Source organism: Humulus lupulus, chromosome 2 (assembly GCF_963169125.1).
Source record: "Humulus lupulus chromosome 2, drHumLupu1.1, whole genome shotgun sequence".
NCBI classification, from domain to species: Eukaryota; Viridiplantae; Streptophyta; class Magnoliopsida; order Rosales; family Cannabaceae; genus Humulus; species Humulus lupulus.
Window position 1 is genome coordinate 161,029,710 of NC_084794.1, and position 21,509 is coordinate 161,051,218.

General features: G+C 39.0%; 1 long non-coding RNA gene across 1 annotated transcript; it reads right to left on the bottom strand.

Moving 5' to 3' along the window:
- Window positions 1-17,182: 17,182 nt before the first annotated feature.
- LOC133818661 (uncharacterized) lies at window positions 17,183-20,683 on the bottom strand. Its single transcript, XR_009886012.1, has 2 exons — window positions 18,274-20,683; window positions 17,183-17,600 (listed from the first exon to the last, which is right to left on the bottom strand). It is a non-coding gene; the product is annotated as an uncharacterized LOC133818661 (long non-coding RNA).
- Between the last annotated feature and the right edge of the window lie 826 nt (window positions 20,684-21,509).

The window sequence follows — 21,509 nt, forward strand, 5'->3', positions numbered from 1 at the left end:
GAGTTGGGATTGTTGGAACACTCCTAAAACCATAAAAAAAGTAAGTCTAAAGAAAGGAGATGAAATGAAAGAGATGAAAAGACTAAACCATAGAAAACATACTTACCAACTTATATGCTTAAAAGCTTGGATTCCCTAACCAAAATAAGAATAAGGTTAGGGGACTGAGTAGAAGGTTTTGAGAAAGGAAATAACATAAAAATACAGAAAAGAACTAGAGTTTTGGGTTTACCTCAAAGATTGCAAGATCAATCTAACATCCACCGAAATACTATAGCACTCACTTACTTCCCAAAGTGTTTGATAAGCTTATGATGTTTAAGCTTATAGTTTTTCCCCAAACCAAGTGTTTACACTCTCACACTCACTTAACACTAGCAGCCTCTGAACTTAGAGAAAATGGTGAATAATGGCTGGGTACTAGGTCCTATTTATAGAGTTTGGGAATGAAAATATCTTGATTTTACTTGAATAAAAATAATGGCTTTTTAAGTGAAAATCATTTGAATAATCGTTCAGCAGAGGCTGAAGACTCGTTCAGAAGATGCTGGACTGTTGAAGGAGTTTGAATGGCTGAAGGGAAAAGAATTCAAATGTATTTGAATTCATGCTGGTGGAGGCGATATATCGCCCCCTATAGGCGATATATCGCCTGGACCTTTGTTCCCGAGGCGACCGTGCATCGATTCGTGTTTTCCGTATCTACGTGCTGCGACATATCGCCCCCTATAGCTGCGATATATCGGCATACGCAGAATATTTAAACACGAATTTACACATTTTTAGCTGAGTTTGAATGGATTAAACAGCCTTGACTAAGCCCTCAACGTGCTCAAAGCTGCTGACTGACCCTATACATTCAAACTTTTACTCTTATTTAATTTAATCCTCAAAAATACTTAATCCTTAATTACCATTCAAAACATGTGCTTAAAATCCTATTGGTTGATGTCTAAACCTTATAATATAATAATAAAATCCTTAATATCAGACACATTAATCAAACCTTAGGTTATACTTAATATTCTTAAACTATAGGTTAAACTTAGAAAATCTATAAGTACTACTATGAGTGTCCAAATAACTCCCGGTCTGAACCAAAAATCCAAAGTAACAATGATAACACTAAACATACTATAATACTACTAAACAATTAGCTAAGTAAAGTTCTTGGACTCTACAATTCTCCCCTACTAAAAAGAATTTCGTCCTCGAAATTTACTTACCAAATAATTCCGGATACCGGCTCTGCATGTCCTCTTCCAACTCCCACGTTGCCTCGCGTTCAGAACTATTGCTCCATAGGACTTTAACTATAGGAAAGCTCTTGGACCGTAACTGCTTCATCCCCCTATCTAGGATGCTAACCGGTCGTTCCTCGTAACTTAAGTCTTTCTGGAGTGCTATGGTATCGTACTTGAGGACGTGAGATGGGTCTGACACATACTTGCGTAACATCGAGATGTGGAAGACGTTGTGACTATCGGCTAGTGCTGGCGGTAGGGCTAGTCTATACGCAACTGGTCCCACTTTGTCCAATATCTCAAAAGGACCTAAGAATCGGGGACTGAGCTTGCCTTTCTTCCCGAACCGCTTGACACCCTTCATAGGAGATATCTTCAGGAAGACTTGATCTCCAACTTGGAACTCCACATCGCGTCTCTTGGTATCTGCATAGCTTTTCTGTCGGCTTTGAGCAGCAAGCATACGCTGTCTAATAAGCGTTACTGCTTCTTGAGCTTGCCTAACAGCTTCGGGCCCTAGAAGCTGCCTTTCTCCTACCTCGTCCCAGTGCAACGGTGATCGGCACCTTCTTCCATATAGCAACTCATAAGGTGCCATCTCGATCGTCGACTGGTAGCTATTGTTGTACGAGAACTCGATCAGCGGTAAGTACTTGTTCCACGATCCTCCGAAGTCAAGTACACTATCGCGTAGCATATCCTCTAAAATTTGAATCGTACGCTCTGACTGCCCATCTGTCTGAGGATGGAAAGCTGTACTAAGACTTAACTTAGTACCCATGGCTTGCTGTAAGCTTCTCCAAAATCTTGACGTAAACACTGATCCTCTATCTGATACTATCGTCTTGGGGATTCCATGCAATCGTACAATCTCTTGGATGTAGATGTCTGCATATTGGTCTGCCGTATAAGAAGTCTTAACAGGCAGAAAATGAGCCGACTTGGTTAGTCTATCTATGACTATCCAAGCAGAATCATGCTGCTTATTTGTCTTTGGCAGACCCGTCACGAAGTCCATGGCTATATCGTCCCACTTCCACTCCGGTATGCTAAGCGGTTGCAATAATCCTGCAGGCCGCTGATGCTCCGCCTTCACTTGCTGGCATACCAGACACTTAGATACATATTCCGCTATGTCCTTCTTCATCCCTGGCCACCAATAGACTGCCTTGATGTCATGAGTCATCTTGGTAGACCCTGGATGAACCGAGTATGGGGTGTTGTGCGCTTCTTCTAGGATCGTCTTCTTAATACTTTGATCGTCTGGCACGCATACCCGATCCTTATATCTTAATAAACCTTGACTGGATATTGAGAAATCTGTAGTCTTGCCTTCTCTGACTGCATCCATGTGCGTTGCTAGTGAATCATCATGTCTCTGACCATTCCGTATGTCTTCTAGCATATTCGATTGGATAGACAAGTTAGCCAACTTGCCTACAACCACTTCTATTCCGGCACTGATAAGCTCCTGTTGCAGTGGCTTTTCTATTCCGGATAAGGCTGCTAAGTTCCCATAACATTTTCGGCTAAGTGCATCGGCAACTACGTTTGCCTTCCCCGGGTGGTATAGGATTTCGCAGTCGTAATCCTTTACTAATTCCAACCACCGGCGCTGCCTCATGTTAAGCTCCTTCTGAGTAAAGAAGTATTTTAAACTTTTGTGGTCCGTATAAATCTCGCACCGTTCTCCGTAAAGATAATGGCGCCAGATTTTTAACGCAAAGACCACCGCTGCCAACTCCATATCGTGATAAGGATAGCGTTGTTCATACTCCTTTAACTGACGTGACGCGTAGGCTATCACCTTGTCATTTTGCATCAGTACGCATCCCAATCCTAACTTTGATGCATCACAGTAAACAACGAACTTGTCATTGGGTGTTGGGACACTAAGTACTGGTGTTGAGCAAAGCTTATCCTTAAGCAACTGGAAGCTTTCCTCACACTTATCACTCCAGTTAAACTTTTGTTGCTTCCGGGTCAGGTTGGTGAGTGGAGTGGCTATCTTAGAAAAGCCCTCTACAAACTTTCTATAGTAACCTGCTAGCCCTAAGAAGCTTCTTACTTCCGACGCGTTCTTTGGTCTAGGCCAATCCTTCACGGCCTCTACCTTCGATGGATCTACTGCAACTCCGTCTCTCGATATGATGTGCCTGAGGAACGCCACTTGTGAGAGCCAAAACTCGCATTTCTTGAACTTCGCGTAGAGTTGGTGCTCCTTCAATCGCGTCAAAATCATCCTCAAGTGTTCCTCGTGCTCCACTTCATCCTTGGAGTAAATTAAAATGTCGTCGATGAACACAACGACGAATTTATCCAAGTAGTCCTTGAAGACCCTATTCATTAAGTCCATAAACGCGGCTGGCGCGTTAGTAAGACCAAAATACATAACCAAGAACTCGTAATGTCCATAACGAGTCCTAAAGGCTGTCTTGGGGATATCTTCTCCCTTTACCTTGAGCTGATGATACCCGGACCGTAGATCGATCTTAGAAAATACAGTCGCGCCTCGGAGTTGATCAAACAAATCATCAATCCGAGGTAGCGGGTATTTGTTCTTAATTGTTACTTTATTCAGCTCTCGGTAGTCTATGCACATGCGCATACTTCCGTCCTTCTTCTTCACGAATAGTACCGGAGCTCCCCACGGTGAATGGCTTGGCCTAATGAAACCCAAGTCTAGGAGTTCTTGTAGCTGCGTCTTTAACTCCTTGAGTTCCGTAGGTGCCATCCGGTATGGTGCCTTAGAGATAGGCTCGGTGCCCGGTACTAATTCTATCGTGAAGTCTATTTCTCTAGTTGGTGGCAATCCTGGCAAGTCATCGGGAAATACTTCTGGAAATTCTTGTATGACTCGAACATCTCCAACTTTGAGTGATGTCTCCTTCTCCACATTCGTGATGTTGGCTAAGAATGCTTGACATCCTTTCTCCATCATTCTCTGAGCTTTGAGAGATGATACTAACGGTGTGCGTAGTCCTGAAGCTTGTCCCATGAAGCACAGTTTCTGGCCGTCAGGAGTCTCGAACATCACCTTCTTGCGTCTGCAGTCGATCGTTGCGCCATGCCGTGCTAGCCAATCCATGCCTAGTATGACGTCGAAGTCCTTGATCACCAGCTCTATCAGGTCTCCTTCTAATTCCTTGTCCTCAATCTTGATTGGTACGCCTCGTATAATTCGTGATGATAGAACTACTTTGCCCGAAGGCAACTTGGTTGCAAACCTAGTTCTAAATCTTTCACTAGGTTTGTCTAGTTTATCTATCATTCCTAACGAAATATACGAATGGGTGGCTCCCGAATCAAATAATACATGACATAATTTATTGAGGATGGAAACCTGACCTGTGACCACCTTGTTGCTAGCATCCGCCTCTCCTTGGGTTAAAGCAAAAACCCGAGCAGGAACCATCTTTTCGTCCTTCTTTCCTTCCGGCTTTTGCTGAGGACAATCTTTCTTGCGATGCCCCTCTTGACCACAATTGAAACACTCCTTGGTGTTGGCACGACATTCTCCGGGGTGCTTCTTCTGACATTTGGCACAGGACGGGTATTCCACATAGCCCGACCTATTTCCCCCATTATTTGGTCGTGCCCTTTTATTGTTGTCGGCTTGCTTGTTGTCAGGATGCCTTCTCTTCTGTCCGTTACCGTTGTTGTTGGACTGACTGTTGCTGGACTGATTGTTGCTCCGACTGGCCTGAGGTTGGCTCTGCTGCCTAGGTTCCGGCTTGCTGGCTTCTTCTTTGCTCACGTTGGCTTGCAACCTTTCTACTTCAATTGCCGTCTCAAGAACGTCGGCATATGAAGTGTTTCCCGGGTTTGCTAGTTTAACCCCCATCTCGATCTTCGGGCGAAGTCCTCTAACAAACTTGTTCACCCTTAGATAGTCGGTTGGAACCAACTCTGCTGCGAACTTCGCTAAGCGATCGAACTGACGAGCATATTCCGCCACTGTTAAGTTCCCTTGCTTCAGATTGGTGAACTCCTCAACTCTCGTAGCAAGCACTGCTGAATTGTAGTACTTCTTGTGGAAGAGCTCCACAAATCGGGTCCACGTCATGGTGGCAGCATCGTGGGATTGCTGGACCAAGTCCCACCATATCCTGGCATCTTTCTTGAGCAAAGATGAGACGCAGGATATGCGGTCTGCATTACTAAGGTTCATGTGGGCTAGGATCGGCTCCACATTCCTTAGCCATTCTTCTGCTTCAAAGGGGTCCGTAGTCCCTTCGAAGTTCGGAGCGTGCTGCTTGCGGAACCTCTCGTACACTGGCTCCATGTGCTGAACAGGATAAGGAGCGTAGTTCGTCATAGGCCATCCCCCATACGGACCAACTTGTTGGGGTGCTGGGGCCATTGGCTGCGGCTGCGGCTGTGGCGGAGGCTGAGGCTGAGATTGAGCCTGTTGGCATTGTTGCTGCAGAAGTTCCTCGACTTGCTGTCGTAGTCTGGCAATCTCTGCAGTGTTGTCAGCTGGTTGTGCCGGTGCGTTGCGGCGAGCAGTAACACGTACTCTCCTTCGGCGAACGGTAGGGACCGCATTGGTCGCTGGAACATCGTTGGAAGCGTTCCCGTTGGTGCGAGCAGATCTTCGGAGAGACATCGTAGCAGAGTTCTAACAGTTAAAAGAAACATGTTAGAACTTTTTCCTAATAGGCTCTAAGGCAAAAACTTATTCTAAAACAAACATATCTCGGACCTATTTATTATGACTTTTTATGAAAAATTATATAGGTCTTTATTTATTATTAGAGTGGGTTTCTATACTTAGAAAAACAAGTCATATTTATTTTCTAAGTGTGTTTCTAATCATCCTATATGACTTAATTCTCAGGCTCGAAACTTATCTTTGTTCCAAAGTTAACCATATTGAGGGAGGGCTGGGATCAGTAAAATCGTTCCCACTACTAAGGCCCCCTAACTCTCAATAAGGAAACCAGGTTCATTGATTTGTATCCACCCTCACCGAACTCAGTCATTATTCATTTTATTTAGTATTTATTATGATTGTGAAAAAAAATTCAAACTCACACATGATATTCAAATAGCATGTTTATTCATTTGGAAAAAATTCACTTATTACAATCATAACATAAAAGTAAATAAAACAAATAAAAACTACTAATCTAAAAATCGGGATCTTCTACATCCGATCCGTCATCTAACATATCATCATCTATAGCCTCATAGTCATCATTATCATGAGCATCAAAATGCCCTCTAGGAAGGTTTGTGAGAATCCTATTCTTTTGCTCCTTGGTGAATTGAAATTCAAATTTTGCGGTGAACCTAATTAAGAGGAAATAGTATCTCATTGCTAATGGTGATTCATCCTCATCATTCATTTCTTCCCATATTTCTTCTAAGGCTGCTATTACAGGATGGAAATCTTTAAACAATTTAATCACTAATACATATTGTTCTGTTGATCTTAGCATTATTTGTTTAGCCTCTTGAAGGCCACCTATTGCTTGGTGAAACAAAAGCAACCTTCGTGTAATCCTTTCTAAGGCTCCTACGGTGTTTCTTGGCTCCCTTATTCTTTTTAAGGCCTTAATGGCTCGGATATCTTGGTAGGTTAAAGCTCCATTCATTTTTAACTGAAACATAAACACTAAAGTTGTTAGCTATACACATAGACAAAGTAACTTGTAACTTGTAACTTAAACACTTACTTGGCGGTCCGATTCGGAGCTTTGAGCATGTGTATCGAGGAGAACTTCATGCGAAGGAACCGTTTTCTCTGATACCAACTGTAATGACCCACTAATCTAGACTAATTGGACCATTATCGAAACTATACATAAAAACTTACATTTTACGAAAATACCATAATTTATTGAGTAACTTGAAAATAAGAGTTATTTACAAAGAAACAGAATACTAAGAAGGATTTTGGGATCCCATTGTCTTTAAAACAAAATAAGATTTAAAATAAAAGACATTACATAATAATGCGGAAAATACACATAAAAACCATAAAAAAACATAAAAGGAGACTATATCCTCGAATCGAATAACGCTCGGCCCCTTGACTCCATTCATCATCGATACACATCCTCCAAGCGTCACGAATCTTACCGCCTCTAAACTTATTTTCCTGCACATAAACAGAAAGGAGTGAGCCTAATGCCCAGCAAGGAAAACCTAACACATAGTCATATACATAATTTCATAAGAAAACATAAAGACATATCATAACACATAATTCACTTATTATAATGGCCATTATTACTTGGGGTCCCATAGACTAAACAAGCTTATGCCCATGAGATTAGTGGGGTCCTACCAGCTAAATAGGCTTATGCCCACAATCCTTTTGGGGTCTTGTTAGTCAAATAGGCATATGCCCAAGCCTACAACATACACATCAATAACATATAACATATGAAAACATAACACATAAAATAGCATAATCATAAACATGTAGATTCTAGCCTATTTTCCTTACCAAAGTTACCGAGATTATGGACTGAGTTGGGATTGTTGGAACACTCCTAAAACCATAAAAAAAGTAAGTCTAAAGAAAGGAGATGAAATGAAAGAGATGAAAAGACTAAACCATAGAAAACATACTTACCAACTTATATGCTTAAAAGCTTGGATTCCCTAACCAAAATAAGAATAAGGTTAGGGGACTGAGTAGAAGGTTTTGAGAAAGGAAATAACATAAAAATACAGAAAAGAACTAGAGTTTTGGGTTTACCTCAAAGATTGCAAGATCAATCTAACATCCACCGAAATACTATAGCACTCACTTACTTCCCAAAGTGTTTGATAAGCTTATGATGTTTAAGCTTATAGTTTTTCCCCAAACCAAGTGTTTACACTCTCACACTCACTTAACACTAGCAGCCTCTGAACTTAGAGAAAATGGTGAATAATGGCTGGGTACTAGGTCCTATTTATAGAGTTTGGGAATGAAAATATCTTGATTTTACTTGAATAAAAATAATGGCTTTTTAAGTGAAAATCATTTGAATAATCGTTCAGCAGAGGCTGAAGACTCGTTCAGAAGATGCTGGACTGTTGAAGGAGTTTGAATGGCTGAAGGGAAAAGAATTCAAATGTATTTGAATTCATGCTGGTGGAGGCGATATATCGCCCCCTATAGGCGATATATCGCCTGGACCTTTGTTCCCGAGGCGACCGTGCATCGATTCGTGTTTTCCGTATCTACGTGCTGCGACATATCGCCCCCTATAGCTGCGATATATCGGCATACGCAGAATATTTAAACACGAATTTACACATTTTTAGCTGAGTTTGAATGGATTAAACAGCCTTGACTAAGCCCTCAACGTGCTCAAAGCTGCTGACTGACCCTATACATTCAAACTTTTACCCTTATTTAATTTAATCCTCAAAAATACTTAATCCTTAATTACCATTCAAAACATGTGCTTAAAATCCTATTGGTTGATGTCTAAACCTTATAATATAATAATAAAATCCTTAATATCAGACACATTAATCAAACCTTAGGTTATACTTAATATTCTTAAACTATAGGTTAAACTTAGAAAATCTATAAGTACTACTATGAGTGTCCAAATAACTCCCGGTCTGAACCAAAAATCCAAAGTAACAATGATAACACTAAACATACTATAATACTACTAAACAATTAGCTAAGTAAAGTTCTTGGACTCTACACACACCTTATGTTCATTTCCCTTTTAGAACAAACCCTTCGATTGTTCTATATACACCTCCTCATCGATGTTACCATTTAGGAATGTCGTTTTGACATCCACTTGATGAACATATAGTTTGAGTATTGATGATAAGGCAAACAAAAATATTGTAGATGTTGCCCTTGCTACCGGTGCATAGGTATCAAAATAATATATGCCCTCATTTTGTCTAAACCCTTTGGCTACCAATATTTCCTTATAGGCTTGAATGGTCCCATTAGTGTTGTATTTCTTTTGAAATACCCACTTGAAACGTATTGGCTTTGATCCTTGTGGTAGATCAACAATCTACCAAGTGTGGTTAGATATAATTGAATCCATCTTATCATTTATTGCCTCTTTCCAAAAGTTAGAATCCCTTGAGGACGTAGCTGCTTGGAAAGTCTTAGGATCATCCTCCACTTGAAGTACCATAGGATACTCCAAGTAACTCCCTTATGGTTTCCCTCTACTAGATAAAGAGTCTCCACTTGAGAGGTTTTATTATGTGATCCACTCTCTTTAAGAATTTTGCTTCTTCTAGGCAATTTCGGTTGCTCTACAACCCTTGAAGGTAACTCCTCTTGAGTTCCTTCTAATGATATCAGTTCTTGAGGCTTATTGTCACTATACAACAAACTCTTAAATAACTCAAATTCTCTTGATTCAATTATCACATTAGACTTCATGTCTAATAGCCTATATGCCTTGCTATTTGATGGCCCTTGGACCTAACTTGGCCCTTTTAAGATCTGTGCTCTTGCAATAAGCAAGTCACCTTCACACTTTGATATACCTTAGGCTGGGCATTTTTCCTTTCCGTATCTCATATGGTGAAATTTGATTATTCTTTAGAGGAATCCGATTTAGAATATGACAAGCAGTAAGCAAGGCTTCTTCCCATAACACAAAACTCAAATTTGCATGTAATAACATATCATTTATGATTTAAACTTATGCTATATTTTTCCTTTTTGCTATACCATTTTTTTTTTTTGTGTATAAGGGGTTGTACATTCATGAATTATACCATGCATCTCACAAAAATAATTGAATTCATTGAAAAAGTATTCATTCCCCCTATCACTTCTAATAACTTTTATTTTCTTTTCCAATTGATTTTCAACTTCGACTTTATTGATTTTAAACATGTTAAATGTCTCATCCTTATTCTTAAGCAAGTACACATATGTGATCATCAATAAAGGTAATAAAATACCTATGTACACTTCTAGTAATTATTCCATTTAATTCACATAAATCACTATGTATGAAATCAAACAAATTAGTTTTCCTTTCAACACTTGGAAAATTTTCTTTACCATATTTGATTTAACATATAATTCACACTTATTATGTTCAACATCATTACATAAAATCAAACCACATTTGATAACTCTTTTCATTGTACTACATCATATATGAGCAAGTCTATTATACCACAAAGTAATAGAATCAAAACCAAGCACATAAGAGGAAGATGAGCATGCAGTATTATCAAAACCATTGTCTTTGGTACACAATTTAAACATCCCATCATACACATACCCTTATCCCACATAGTAGTTGCCCTTGGATAGAATCAGCTTGCCGGACTCGAACACCGCTTTGATGTCTGTTTGCTCAACAAATGTCCACTCACAAGATTCTTACTCATATATGGAACATACAACAAATTGGTCAATAAAACCTTCTTTCTAGATGTGAAGTAAAGATCAACATCCCCTTGCCCAACACCTTGGACCTATGCTCATTCCCCATTTGGATCTCATGGCCATCCTTTGACTTTTCAAAGATATCTCTTCATTCTTATGGATGATCTTCTTTCTATAGCTTCTCCAAGATGGGGATAGTTTAGTTATAATCCCTCCCACAATGAAAGGTTCCGGCAACGTTATCTTAAGAGTAGACAACATATTCACAATAACTTGAAGTTCATGTACTTGGGGAAGTAAGGGTTTGGCATGAAAGAATTTAATTTCCATGTATTAACTAATAAGAAATTTATTGGTACCTTCTTCTTCGGTTTTGTAATTATTCTCAAGAGCTTCTTTATATCTCATTTGCCAATGTAGTATTTGCGTAGAGATTATAGAGACGAGCCGACAAATAATTGAGTATGTGGCATCTACAAATGAGTTCATCCTCTTCCTTTTTCTTCCTTTCTTTGATCACATCTTGAGAATCATCATCATTGTCAAGGATGTAGTGCACTTCAAAAGTTGTGAGGAGAAACTTGATCTAGTCTTGTCGTCTTGAAAAGTTTGAGCCATCCAGCTTATTTAGTCTCACTAGATCTTGAGACATGAACTTGAGAGCTGAGATTGATGAGCTTTTCTTCCATGGATTTGGTTAGTAGAAAAATCTTAGAGAAAGATAAACTTTGATACAAAACAAAGGTTGGAGATAGATATTTTCGATTGTTGGAGCTTAGGCTTAATCAACTTTGATTTTTTATTGCAACTCAAAGCATAAACAACAAGTAATCTAACTCTATACATAAATAATCACAAATTACATAAACAGAAAAGAATTAATGTATAGAGTGGACCTTTCTTGAAAAACAACCTTCAAACAAAAAATCACAAAGCTATGATTTTATGTGAAACACAAAAATGATAAGGCTCGACACAAATGTAGATTTGTTGTCCAAAAATTTCTATCGCTAGCCTTCTCATTGGAATTGCTTGAAGCTACTATAATGGAATGAGATTGAGATTCACATGCCTTAATCCTTCATACAATTCAAACTTTCTTGATGAAGATCTTCGAGAAAATTAGTTATCTTGAAAGCTAGAAAGAGAGAGAGGTGAGTGATCAGGTCACTAATTAACTCATATGAACCATTTAAATAGTATAGGAACCTCATTAGACTCAATCAATGAGATTAGAGCATTTTAATTTGAATTTCGAAGTAAAAAACACGTCACTGTATGACCTTGTACGGATGGCCCAAGCGATGCCACATGGCTTACCATTTCTTGTCCGAGTGATGCTTTGCCTCCCAGAGGCAACGCATCACTGATGCCTCTGTTTCAACGCTCCAAAATTGGTCTCAAAACATTTCCAAATACCCCCAAGATTTTTGTGTACCCTCATATACTCCAAAGAAACACTTTTGACCCAAAATGATGATTTGTAAATGCCTATACTAAAAGTCAACTCTCACAAGTTGATTTTTGTGAAATCGTTATGGTTTTGCAACTCTTCGTGTCTAATTAATTTCACTATTTATTTAACCAATCACAATATTAGATACCTCAATGAATCACTTTAGACCTAAAAATATCAATTATAAATTCCTACAACAAAAACTCATAATTTCACTTCAACTTAAGTGAAGTCGTTAAATGTTTTGGGTGTAAACAACTTAAGCATTACATTTAACCAATCTAAAAAAATTGTGCCTCTCAAGCATAATAAAAACTTGTCTATGGATGGTGGGTACCTCACCATGCCCTTTTATAGGTACACTCAACAACAAAGTAGGACTAAAAATTAGCCAACTCAAACTCAACATACTAACAAACATCAAGGATATAAAAAGATTTGATGCACCAATATCAAACAATACATGAGCCCAAGAGTGTTAGATAAGAACTATACACCATTGAAAACTTGTTGGCCTCCAACACCTTGTACATCACCACCACCAATAGCATAGGCTTGAGCAGAGACTTTTCCTTTAACTTTCCCTTTTCCTTGACTAGGATGACTTGTGCTCGCACTAGAACCTCCTCTCTAGTTTTACCCTCTTTGAATCCTAGTAGAAGTAGGAGTTTGGATACCCTATGTGTACCCCTAATAGATTCCTAAGTCTGGGGCCTGAAATGATGTTGATATTGAGAATGTTGGCCTCTTGAAGGTGTGAAGCCATATAATAAAGACTTGGATTGGTCACTCTTGGGTTGTCTGGGGAAAGAAATATACCTTACATATCTCCCTATGGGTCTTCCAAGAGATGGTTGAAATCTCAGCTCTCGTTGTGGGCAATCCTTCTTCTTATGACCTTGTTGGCCACAACTAAAACAACCATATGACCCAATGCGAGAGTTCCTAGAAGAACCACTACTAGTGCTACCCCCACTAAACTACTATCATTGGGATAGCCATTGCCCTTGGTTCTTTTTGTTCATCTTTCAGTCACTTCCTTTTTCGCGGGTCTAACTATTTTTCTCAGTTCCTTTTTGATGATCCTTAGTGTTATCCCAAAATTTGAAAAGGATGATGTGGCAGTAAAATTGACACGTGGCATGGATTAGTTGGGTGATCTAGCTTAGCAGTAGCCCAATGCATCAGTGAAGAATTTGGACTGCTTGAGAGATGCCATAGTCAAGTCAAATACACCCGAGGAGAATAGTTGGGCTAAAGTGTGCTTGGCTCGGACCCTTGTCCGAGAAGCCCAAGTGTTTGGTTCAAACCCAAGTCTAAGGAGCTTAAAGGATGGGTTTGGACTTTCGCTCGAGGGACAGAAGCAGCAGGTCCGATCGGACCTTAGCTTGAGGAGCCCCTAGATGCTTGGCTCGGACCTATCTGAGGTGAGCTTCCAAGTGCTTGGCTCGGACCTATCCGAGGTAAGCTTCCAAGATGTTCGGCTCGGACATGTCCGAGGTGAGCCTCCAAGATGTTCGGCTCGGACATGTCCGAGGTGAGCCTCCAAGATGTTCGGCTCGGACATGTCCGAGGTGAGCCTCCAAGATGTTCGGCTCGGACATGTCCGAGGTGAGCCTCCAAGATGGTTGGCTCGGACCAAGTCCGAGGAGAGGTCCCATGCATGCCAAGAGATGGACTTAGATTTTGGCCAAGGAGAGGCCACAAAAGGTCCGATCGGACCTTAGTTGGAGGAACCAAGTGCTTGGCTCGGACCTATCCGAGGTGAGCTTCCAAGATGTTTGGCTCGGACCTATCCGAGGTGAGCTTCCAAGGTGATTGCCTTAGACCCTAGTCCGAGGAGAAGGCAAAAATAGGTCCGATCGGACCCTAGTCCGAGGAGCCAAATTACTTGGCTCGGACCTTAGTCCGAGGTATGCTCAAAGAGGTTGGCTCGGACCATGTCCGAGGAGAGCCAATGCATGTGGCTCGGACCTTGGTCAGAAGATGATAATCATCAACAAACAAACTAGATTACGTCAAATTCCCGAAAACTACTTCAGTAAGAATCGGTCTAGGCACTGCGGGAATCTCTCATTCCTCACTCAAATTGAGGAATCTGTTGTATTTTAAATATTTTTTGTAATTTAAATATAAGATGAATAATAAAATATCCCTATCTGAAGGGGATATCAGTTGAGGATCCCAAGCCTATAAATAGAGGGTTGATGGGATCGTAAAGGGACTTTTTGGCAAATTGAGAATTAGTCTGAGTTCTAGAGAGAGAAAGTGTGTTTTTCTTGAGAGAATCCCTTTTTTGTATTCTGAAATATTTATACTTAAGAAACTCAGTTGACACTGGTTCATCTGATCTTAAGTGTGAATAAAGTAATAAAATCTCTAAGTGGATTAGGCTATTACCGACTGATCGGGGTTGAACCACTATAAAATCTCTCGTGTTATTTACTTTCATTGATTAAACTATCTGTAGTCGTTTACATTCTCTTGAAGGCTTGTCGTTATTGACGTTCTCACGTCGTTGGCTAAAAACACAGTCAACACTTAGTTTGCAGGGTTGGTGACACACACTCGAGTAGTTGGATCCATATCTATTGGGTGAGAATTTTTCTTAAAGCCTCAAGAATGACATTCACTGGGGATGCAACTTATGGAGAAGGAACATTAGCCTCGAGAGCGTCAGCTACATGCGTTCTCCTTGTTGTTCTTTGCCTTAAAGGTATTTTCTTAAGTATGAGAATCAGAAGTGAGGAATGGATGCTTTTTATGTACACATCCTTTTATATATCAAAATACTTCATTTTTAAAGAAAATATTATATAGTTGGTGACACACTTTGAGGTATTTAATCTTGGTTCTCTGATAGCATTTTTCTTTCATGCCCTGAGCCTTAGGTCATGGTAGGTATGTAATATCAAGAACTTGGGTGGTGAAATGTCAAACTTTGACACTTGTCGAAAAATAATACTTATAAATGATCATTTAGTTTATACCATAAAATACCATAATTAAAATTAAAAAAAATAATAGATTAAATCTTGTTAATGACAAAAGATCTATGATAGATGAGGAAAAATGCCAAAGAGTGATGTACAAAAAACAAGTATCAAAGAGGAGTTTCAAGAAGAGAAGAAACAGTGTCTAGTGAAAAGCATAAGTGCAAACGTGTGTGGAGATGCAGTGTGCAAGGTGCAAATGAATGTGTTTAGACCTATATGTGTACTCACATGTGGAGGTGCAATCCAAAATATATATAAACTTGTACCACACAATGGTGTATGAAGCCTAAAAAGTCTACCCCTAGTAACACATTGAGCCCACTTAGTATAGAACACAAAAGGAGTGGATAAATGTTTACCTAAAATAAAGAGGAGAAAAGCGTGTAATCACTGGAATTATCTACCACAATGGAAAAAGCTCACACCATACACCTACACGCACCACCACAACTAAGGAGCACGCACCATGCACCTACACACAATTTTTTTTTTTTTTACTTTAGCATACACATAGGCCACTACCACACCCAAACAAAAAAGAAATTAGCAATAAGACGTGTATATATATATATATTAAAAAAACACAAAGAAAGGAAAACAAGCTCTTGTGGAGGATAGAACCCTTCACCTCTTAGAATTGTAACAACAAGCCTCAATTAGACCAAATGGGATGTTAGTGTGAAGAAGGCTTTCAAAAGGGTGAGAAATTTACAGGAAACCCCAAGCTATCTTGGCCCATTGATTAAGTATCCAATCAAGAGTTATGAATTAGAACTTAGATTTACCTTTAAGCATAGGGATCTGCGAAAATAATTAATTGGCTCATATTCAACCTTAAGAATTCACGAGGATTACTACCTTTGAAGTGTGTTTCTTGACCCTCCAAGGTAAAGTAGCACAGTTACATTAAGTATATCCCAAAGGTCACACATCCAAAAAGTCTACAATGATACACCAAGATCTCCTCATATACTGGGGGTAAGTGTGGATGCTAAAAACTCCACACTAATGAAAGACTCCCAACTCTTGTCTGAAGCCTCTCAAAGTTCCTGATAACCATGACCAAAGCCTCGTTGGTATATCAGAGCATTGACTCAGGGAAAAGCCATCAAACATGGTCTCAGCCTCACCACCATTTCTGCCTTGCGCCTATGCGCCTCGCTCGTCGTGCCTAACGCAACCATTTCACACGGGTGGTCCCGCACGACGCCCACCTAGCGCTAGGACATGTGGTCTCGCTGGGTAGCTCCGCAAGACACTCGCCTCTTGCCTGGAGATGCGGTCTCGCCTAGGTAGCTTCATGAGATGTTTGCCTCATGCCAGACCCATAGGTCTCACCCGAGTAGCTCCGCAAGATGTTCGCCTCGCGCTTGACGATGCGACATAGCCCAAAGGATCCCGCCAAATGCTTGTGTCGCGCCTGAATTCGTGGTCTCGCCCAGGTAGCTCCAAGAGATGCAATGCTCACCTCACACATGGCATTGTAGCCTCGCTCATCTCTCTCATAACATAGTGGTCTAGCTTGAGTAGCTTTGCGAGACACCCGAGGTGCTGAAGACATTTTTGAGGTTAATAGCACCTTACAAACTTCACGAGCATCCCCATGCATTCCTTTCACTTAGATGCTTGATGTGAAGCACAATGTAATTTCGTAATAAAAAAGTAACCCAACAACCCAGCAGACACAATGAATGAAAGTGGAAAGGCTAGAGCCATATGCTCGAAAGTTTGCAAAATGAGGGGATATACGAGTGCAAGGTACGTCATGCCAAGTACTCGATCAGGTACTTAATGGGTACATACTTGACACCAGTACCAAACGAGTAGAGGTTGTACAACACTAGTACATAGTGGTGATACTATTACCTGCCCCTGACATGGGTTAGAGCCTACCACCACCTCTCACATGCCACTACTACCTGCACCATAACCATTTTGTCACCTTGGGACCACCTGCATCATACATAGGGTACAAGCTTGGAGTACCGCCAATGAGACAACGATCATGGATGAGGAATTCAAGTGTATGAGGTATTGTTTAACTCCCAAATTGACTTTCACTAGCAGTAGTTGTAGTATAGATGGACAGTCGATTTCACAAGGAGCAAACACACAAAGTTAACAATAAATTGAGTTAAAAGGTAAATAATTTGTGAAAAAATAGAAGAATTGGTATATTTCTTGTTTTTGAAATTTAAAGATTACAAATTAAGAAAGGATAAAAGTGTGATGTAACAAGTAGGAAAGAGAATCAAATATATGCAATACTTATTTGTTTGGATCTTTGGTTCACAAAAATTACACAAATGAAAAGTTCACATCCCAACTATTCATTACAAAAATAGTTCGATCGAAATCTCTTTGGAAAGTGAAGGAAGGTCAAACTTGATTGGCTCGTTTAATGACATAGGGTGTCGTGGGGTGTTGGCCTTGCGGGGCCTGATAGGACAACAATCAGCGCTTGGTGGATCTTCCTGGCCGCACGTGTGTCGGTCAGTGGCGAGCAGAGAATCGGCGTCGGGCTCGGGTAGAAAGCAGGCGAGAGAGAGAGAGAGAAAGCTTATGGGCTGTTGGGAAAAAATGGAGTTTTATTATTTCATTTATTTATTTAATTAAATAAAAATCTGATTATAAAATATATTTTTATTTTAATTTCCACCTTGGTCCCAATCTACAATTATTTATTTCAATTTAGTCCATTGAAATATCATTTGAATTTTTCTAAAATCCCAAAAGAAATTAACTAGCATTTTAGCCAAATTATATTTACTTTATTAAAATCATTTATTTTAATCCCCCACTATTATAAAATATCTTTATAACGTAATTCAACCATAACTTATCTTTACATAGATTAACAACCACTCATTAAATTTCTAATATTATAAATAACTTTATAATATAAGTATTCCATAACGAATTTCTATAATATTATTAAATTACAATTTATTTTTAAAACCTCATAACTTGAAACACAAACCCCTCAATTTTTTTTTAATAATTTCTAATTATCAATTTCAGGTTTCTTATAATTATTTAATTCCACAATTTAAGAGATAAAAATATATTTTTATCCCAAAACTTAATTAAGTAATTAATTCCATAAATTTTATAATTAAAATCATTTTTAATTAAGTACTATTTTCTTTTAATTTTACAAGTATACAAAATTTAGGATGTTACATTAGTAATTAAAGAAATCAAGAACAAGATGAATGGAAAAGAAATTCAAAGACATACCTTCAGAAGCATGAGCCTTTCATTGGTAGAAGCGGATATGATACTTTGGGCCTTACCAAGTCCCATCAATGACTCGGTCAGCTTCGCTTCAAGTTTTGAGTACTTTTCTCTGCTTCCAGTAATGCATCTTTCAGAGTTTTCAGCTCATCAGCTCTAGTAGTATTTCGGTCTTTCCAAGAGCTTTCGATATTCTTCATCTCTACTGTTAGAGAAGCCACTTTGTCTTCAAGTTCTCTTAAGAAGATTGTTTTAGAGGCCTGTAAGTCATCTTGGATTCGTGAATGCTGAAGCTGTTGCCCCAGTAGTAACCAATTCAGCCTCAAAATTGGTTACAAGGGGGGATGAATGAGTCATGATGGATAGGGAAGCAGTGATAACAGCCTGGAGAGCAGCTGTCAAAGTCGCAGAAGTGACATCAGGGGCTAAGTCAGAAGAGGTAGTGCTAGCATAAGATTTTTGAGACCCTGAAGGATCAAGTAGAGAATCACGAGGGAGTGATAAATTTGAAAGAGTGAAAAGCCTCTATTCGATAATGCCACTGCTATAGTCACTGGGAAAGAATGTGGCAGTGTCAATAGAGAAGGCTTGCAACTGTTGTAATAGAGCGTTAGAAGGGTGAACGTTGAAGGAAATGGGGGGAGAAAGAGGAGTTGAAGTAATAAAAGTAGTGGTTAGAATAACATCGGTGATGGGAATGAGTGATTGCTCGATAGTTTTAAGAGTTGGGTCGGAAGAAGGTTCAGGTGTTTTTTGTGTGGCTCTAGGGAAAATTTTGCTTGACTTAATAAAAAAAAGCATGTTGGCAAGGACTTGCTTACGCCTTTGGGTGCCTTGGTCGATGAGGCACTCTAGAGAGCAAGGTATTACATCAGTAGAAGGAGGAGGAGGGGCAAAACAAACTTTGTACTTTTTAGGCATGTTGTTAGGAGGGTTTTGAGAGAGTCATTTGAGGAGCACTGGGAGGAGGCGAAAAGTTCCTTCTTTTTTCGAACTAGCTGATTCTGGGTAGCCTCAAAGACAGAGGTAATGTTGGATGGTAGGATTTCAACAGGAATAGGGGCATCATATGAGGTGTTATCTGCACCAGGGGCAACAATGTTAAGGGGCTGAGCAGGAATGAATTCAGAGCCAAGTGCAAGACCAGCCTCTAGTAGGATGCTGGATGCCTCGGGATCACTTACTGAGGGGTCGGAAGGGGAGGTACTAGTACTTTTGGCCACAAAACTTTGTCGAGAACCTCTTGAGGAGGTCAAAAGGCTTTAGAATGATGAATATTTCAGAGCATTATGTACAAGCTGAGATAGTATATCAATCTCATCAGGGAGAAGAGTAGAAATAGCTAGAGGAGTGTGGCACCTCTCAAAATCGGAGAGATAGGTGTGACACGCCTTGACCAGAGTAGCCTGCTTGCCTTCATCACCATCAACAGACCATTTGATGGGAGATTCATCAATATCATCAATCCAGCATAGCCAAGGAAGACATGACATCATATCCGAATTGAGCAAAGCCTTACTGGGACAACATCGTCCTTGCAGGCATGGAAAATCCAGCAAAGTAGTAATTTGACCCTAGATTTACTAATGTCAAATTTTTCGGGCCACGAGATTCTTGAATGAAGTGAAGATAGGGGGATTAGAACACTAGTCAAGAGTATGAGAATAAGATCACAAAGAGGACAAGGTCAAGCAAATAATAGAACACAGTGAAAAATAACGGAAAACAGGGAATACGTCATCACAAACGACTTCGAGAAACCCATTACCTCCAATATCGAAAACAAAATCTTCTCATTTGTGATTAGAAGTTTCCTGACTAGTAATCATGAATTGGTCCTTTTAAGGGAAAGGTACCAAACCTTACGGATACAAGCGTTGTTCCTTGATTTGGTGAAGGAACCAAAAATGTCAGACACTCGAAGCCTCTTCTTCTTCATTACCCCCAGAACATCAGCAACAACAATAGAATCAATGACATTGGGATGCAATTGGATGATATGAATACCAGCCACATCCAGAAAATAGGTGAGAAGAGGTGAAAAGGGAAAGCATATTATATGTAAGTGAGTTGTTACAATTTCATCAGGCTTAAGCGATGAAATTGTCGAGAAGCATTTTTTATAATCTACTACCCATTCTTCATATGGAACAACCTTAGCCTCGGATTTCTTGATCAACGTTTTCACACCATCTTTTGATGAAATGGGAGCCATTTTTACACGAAAACAAAAGCAGAAAGTTAGGGCCCCATTGGTTGCGATTTGAAAATTGTATTTTCATTAAAATTTGAATTCATCGTTTGGAAACATGTTTCAGAAAATGTTTCTGAAAATGTGATTAGTTGTACTTTGTTAGCTGTTTTTTAGTTTTAAAAAACTAAATAGTAGATAATTTAAAAACATAAAACTCTAATTACAATGTATGGACTTAAAAAATATTTTACTTTGTTAGCTATTTTTATTTGATAATATTTAACTTTTAGTATAGAATTGAAATGATAAATTTGTATTTATTTATTAATAGTAATTTTTTTTTTGTAATTTTTATTTTATAAAATATTTTATCATTAGCTTAATTTTATTTAAAAAAATATATTATAAATTAGGGGGAATTCTCCTATAGGGGCTTTACTTTAAGCCCTCTCAGTGTTTACAACCCGTGAATAGTTTCCGGCGCGATTTTTTTTATGACCGTGTATATTGTAGCTATTTAGAGCATCCTCCAAATTTTCAAAAAATTCCGAATAGTTTACAGTACCGAAAACTAGGTTTAAAAATGTTGTTGCACGTATGACTAATTTTTTTTATGCGCGTAGAAAACAACATATTTGAATCTAGTTTTCGGTACTGTAAACTATTCGGAATTTTTTAAAAATTTGCATGATGCTCTAAATAGCTACAATATACACGGTCATAAAAAAAAAAAAAAGTCATGCTGAAAACTGTTCACAGGTCAAGAAACACTAAAAGCCCTATCGGTAGGGCTTAAAGTGAAGCCCCTATAGAAGAATTGTCCTATAAATTAGAATCAAGTGATATCTCCTTGTATAATTTTACAATGGAATATTTTAACAAATATATATAGTTGGATAGGAATTTTAAATTGAAGAAAATACCATTTTTTTTATAAAAAAAAATAGAGACTAAATAGTCTAACACTAGAATTGTAGAAAGAAAGAAAAAAAAAATTGTCAGATAAGAAAAAGTCGAGTACATAGCACCTTCCAAAAAAAAAATG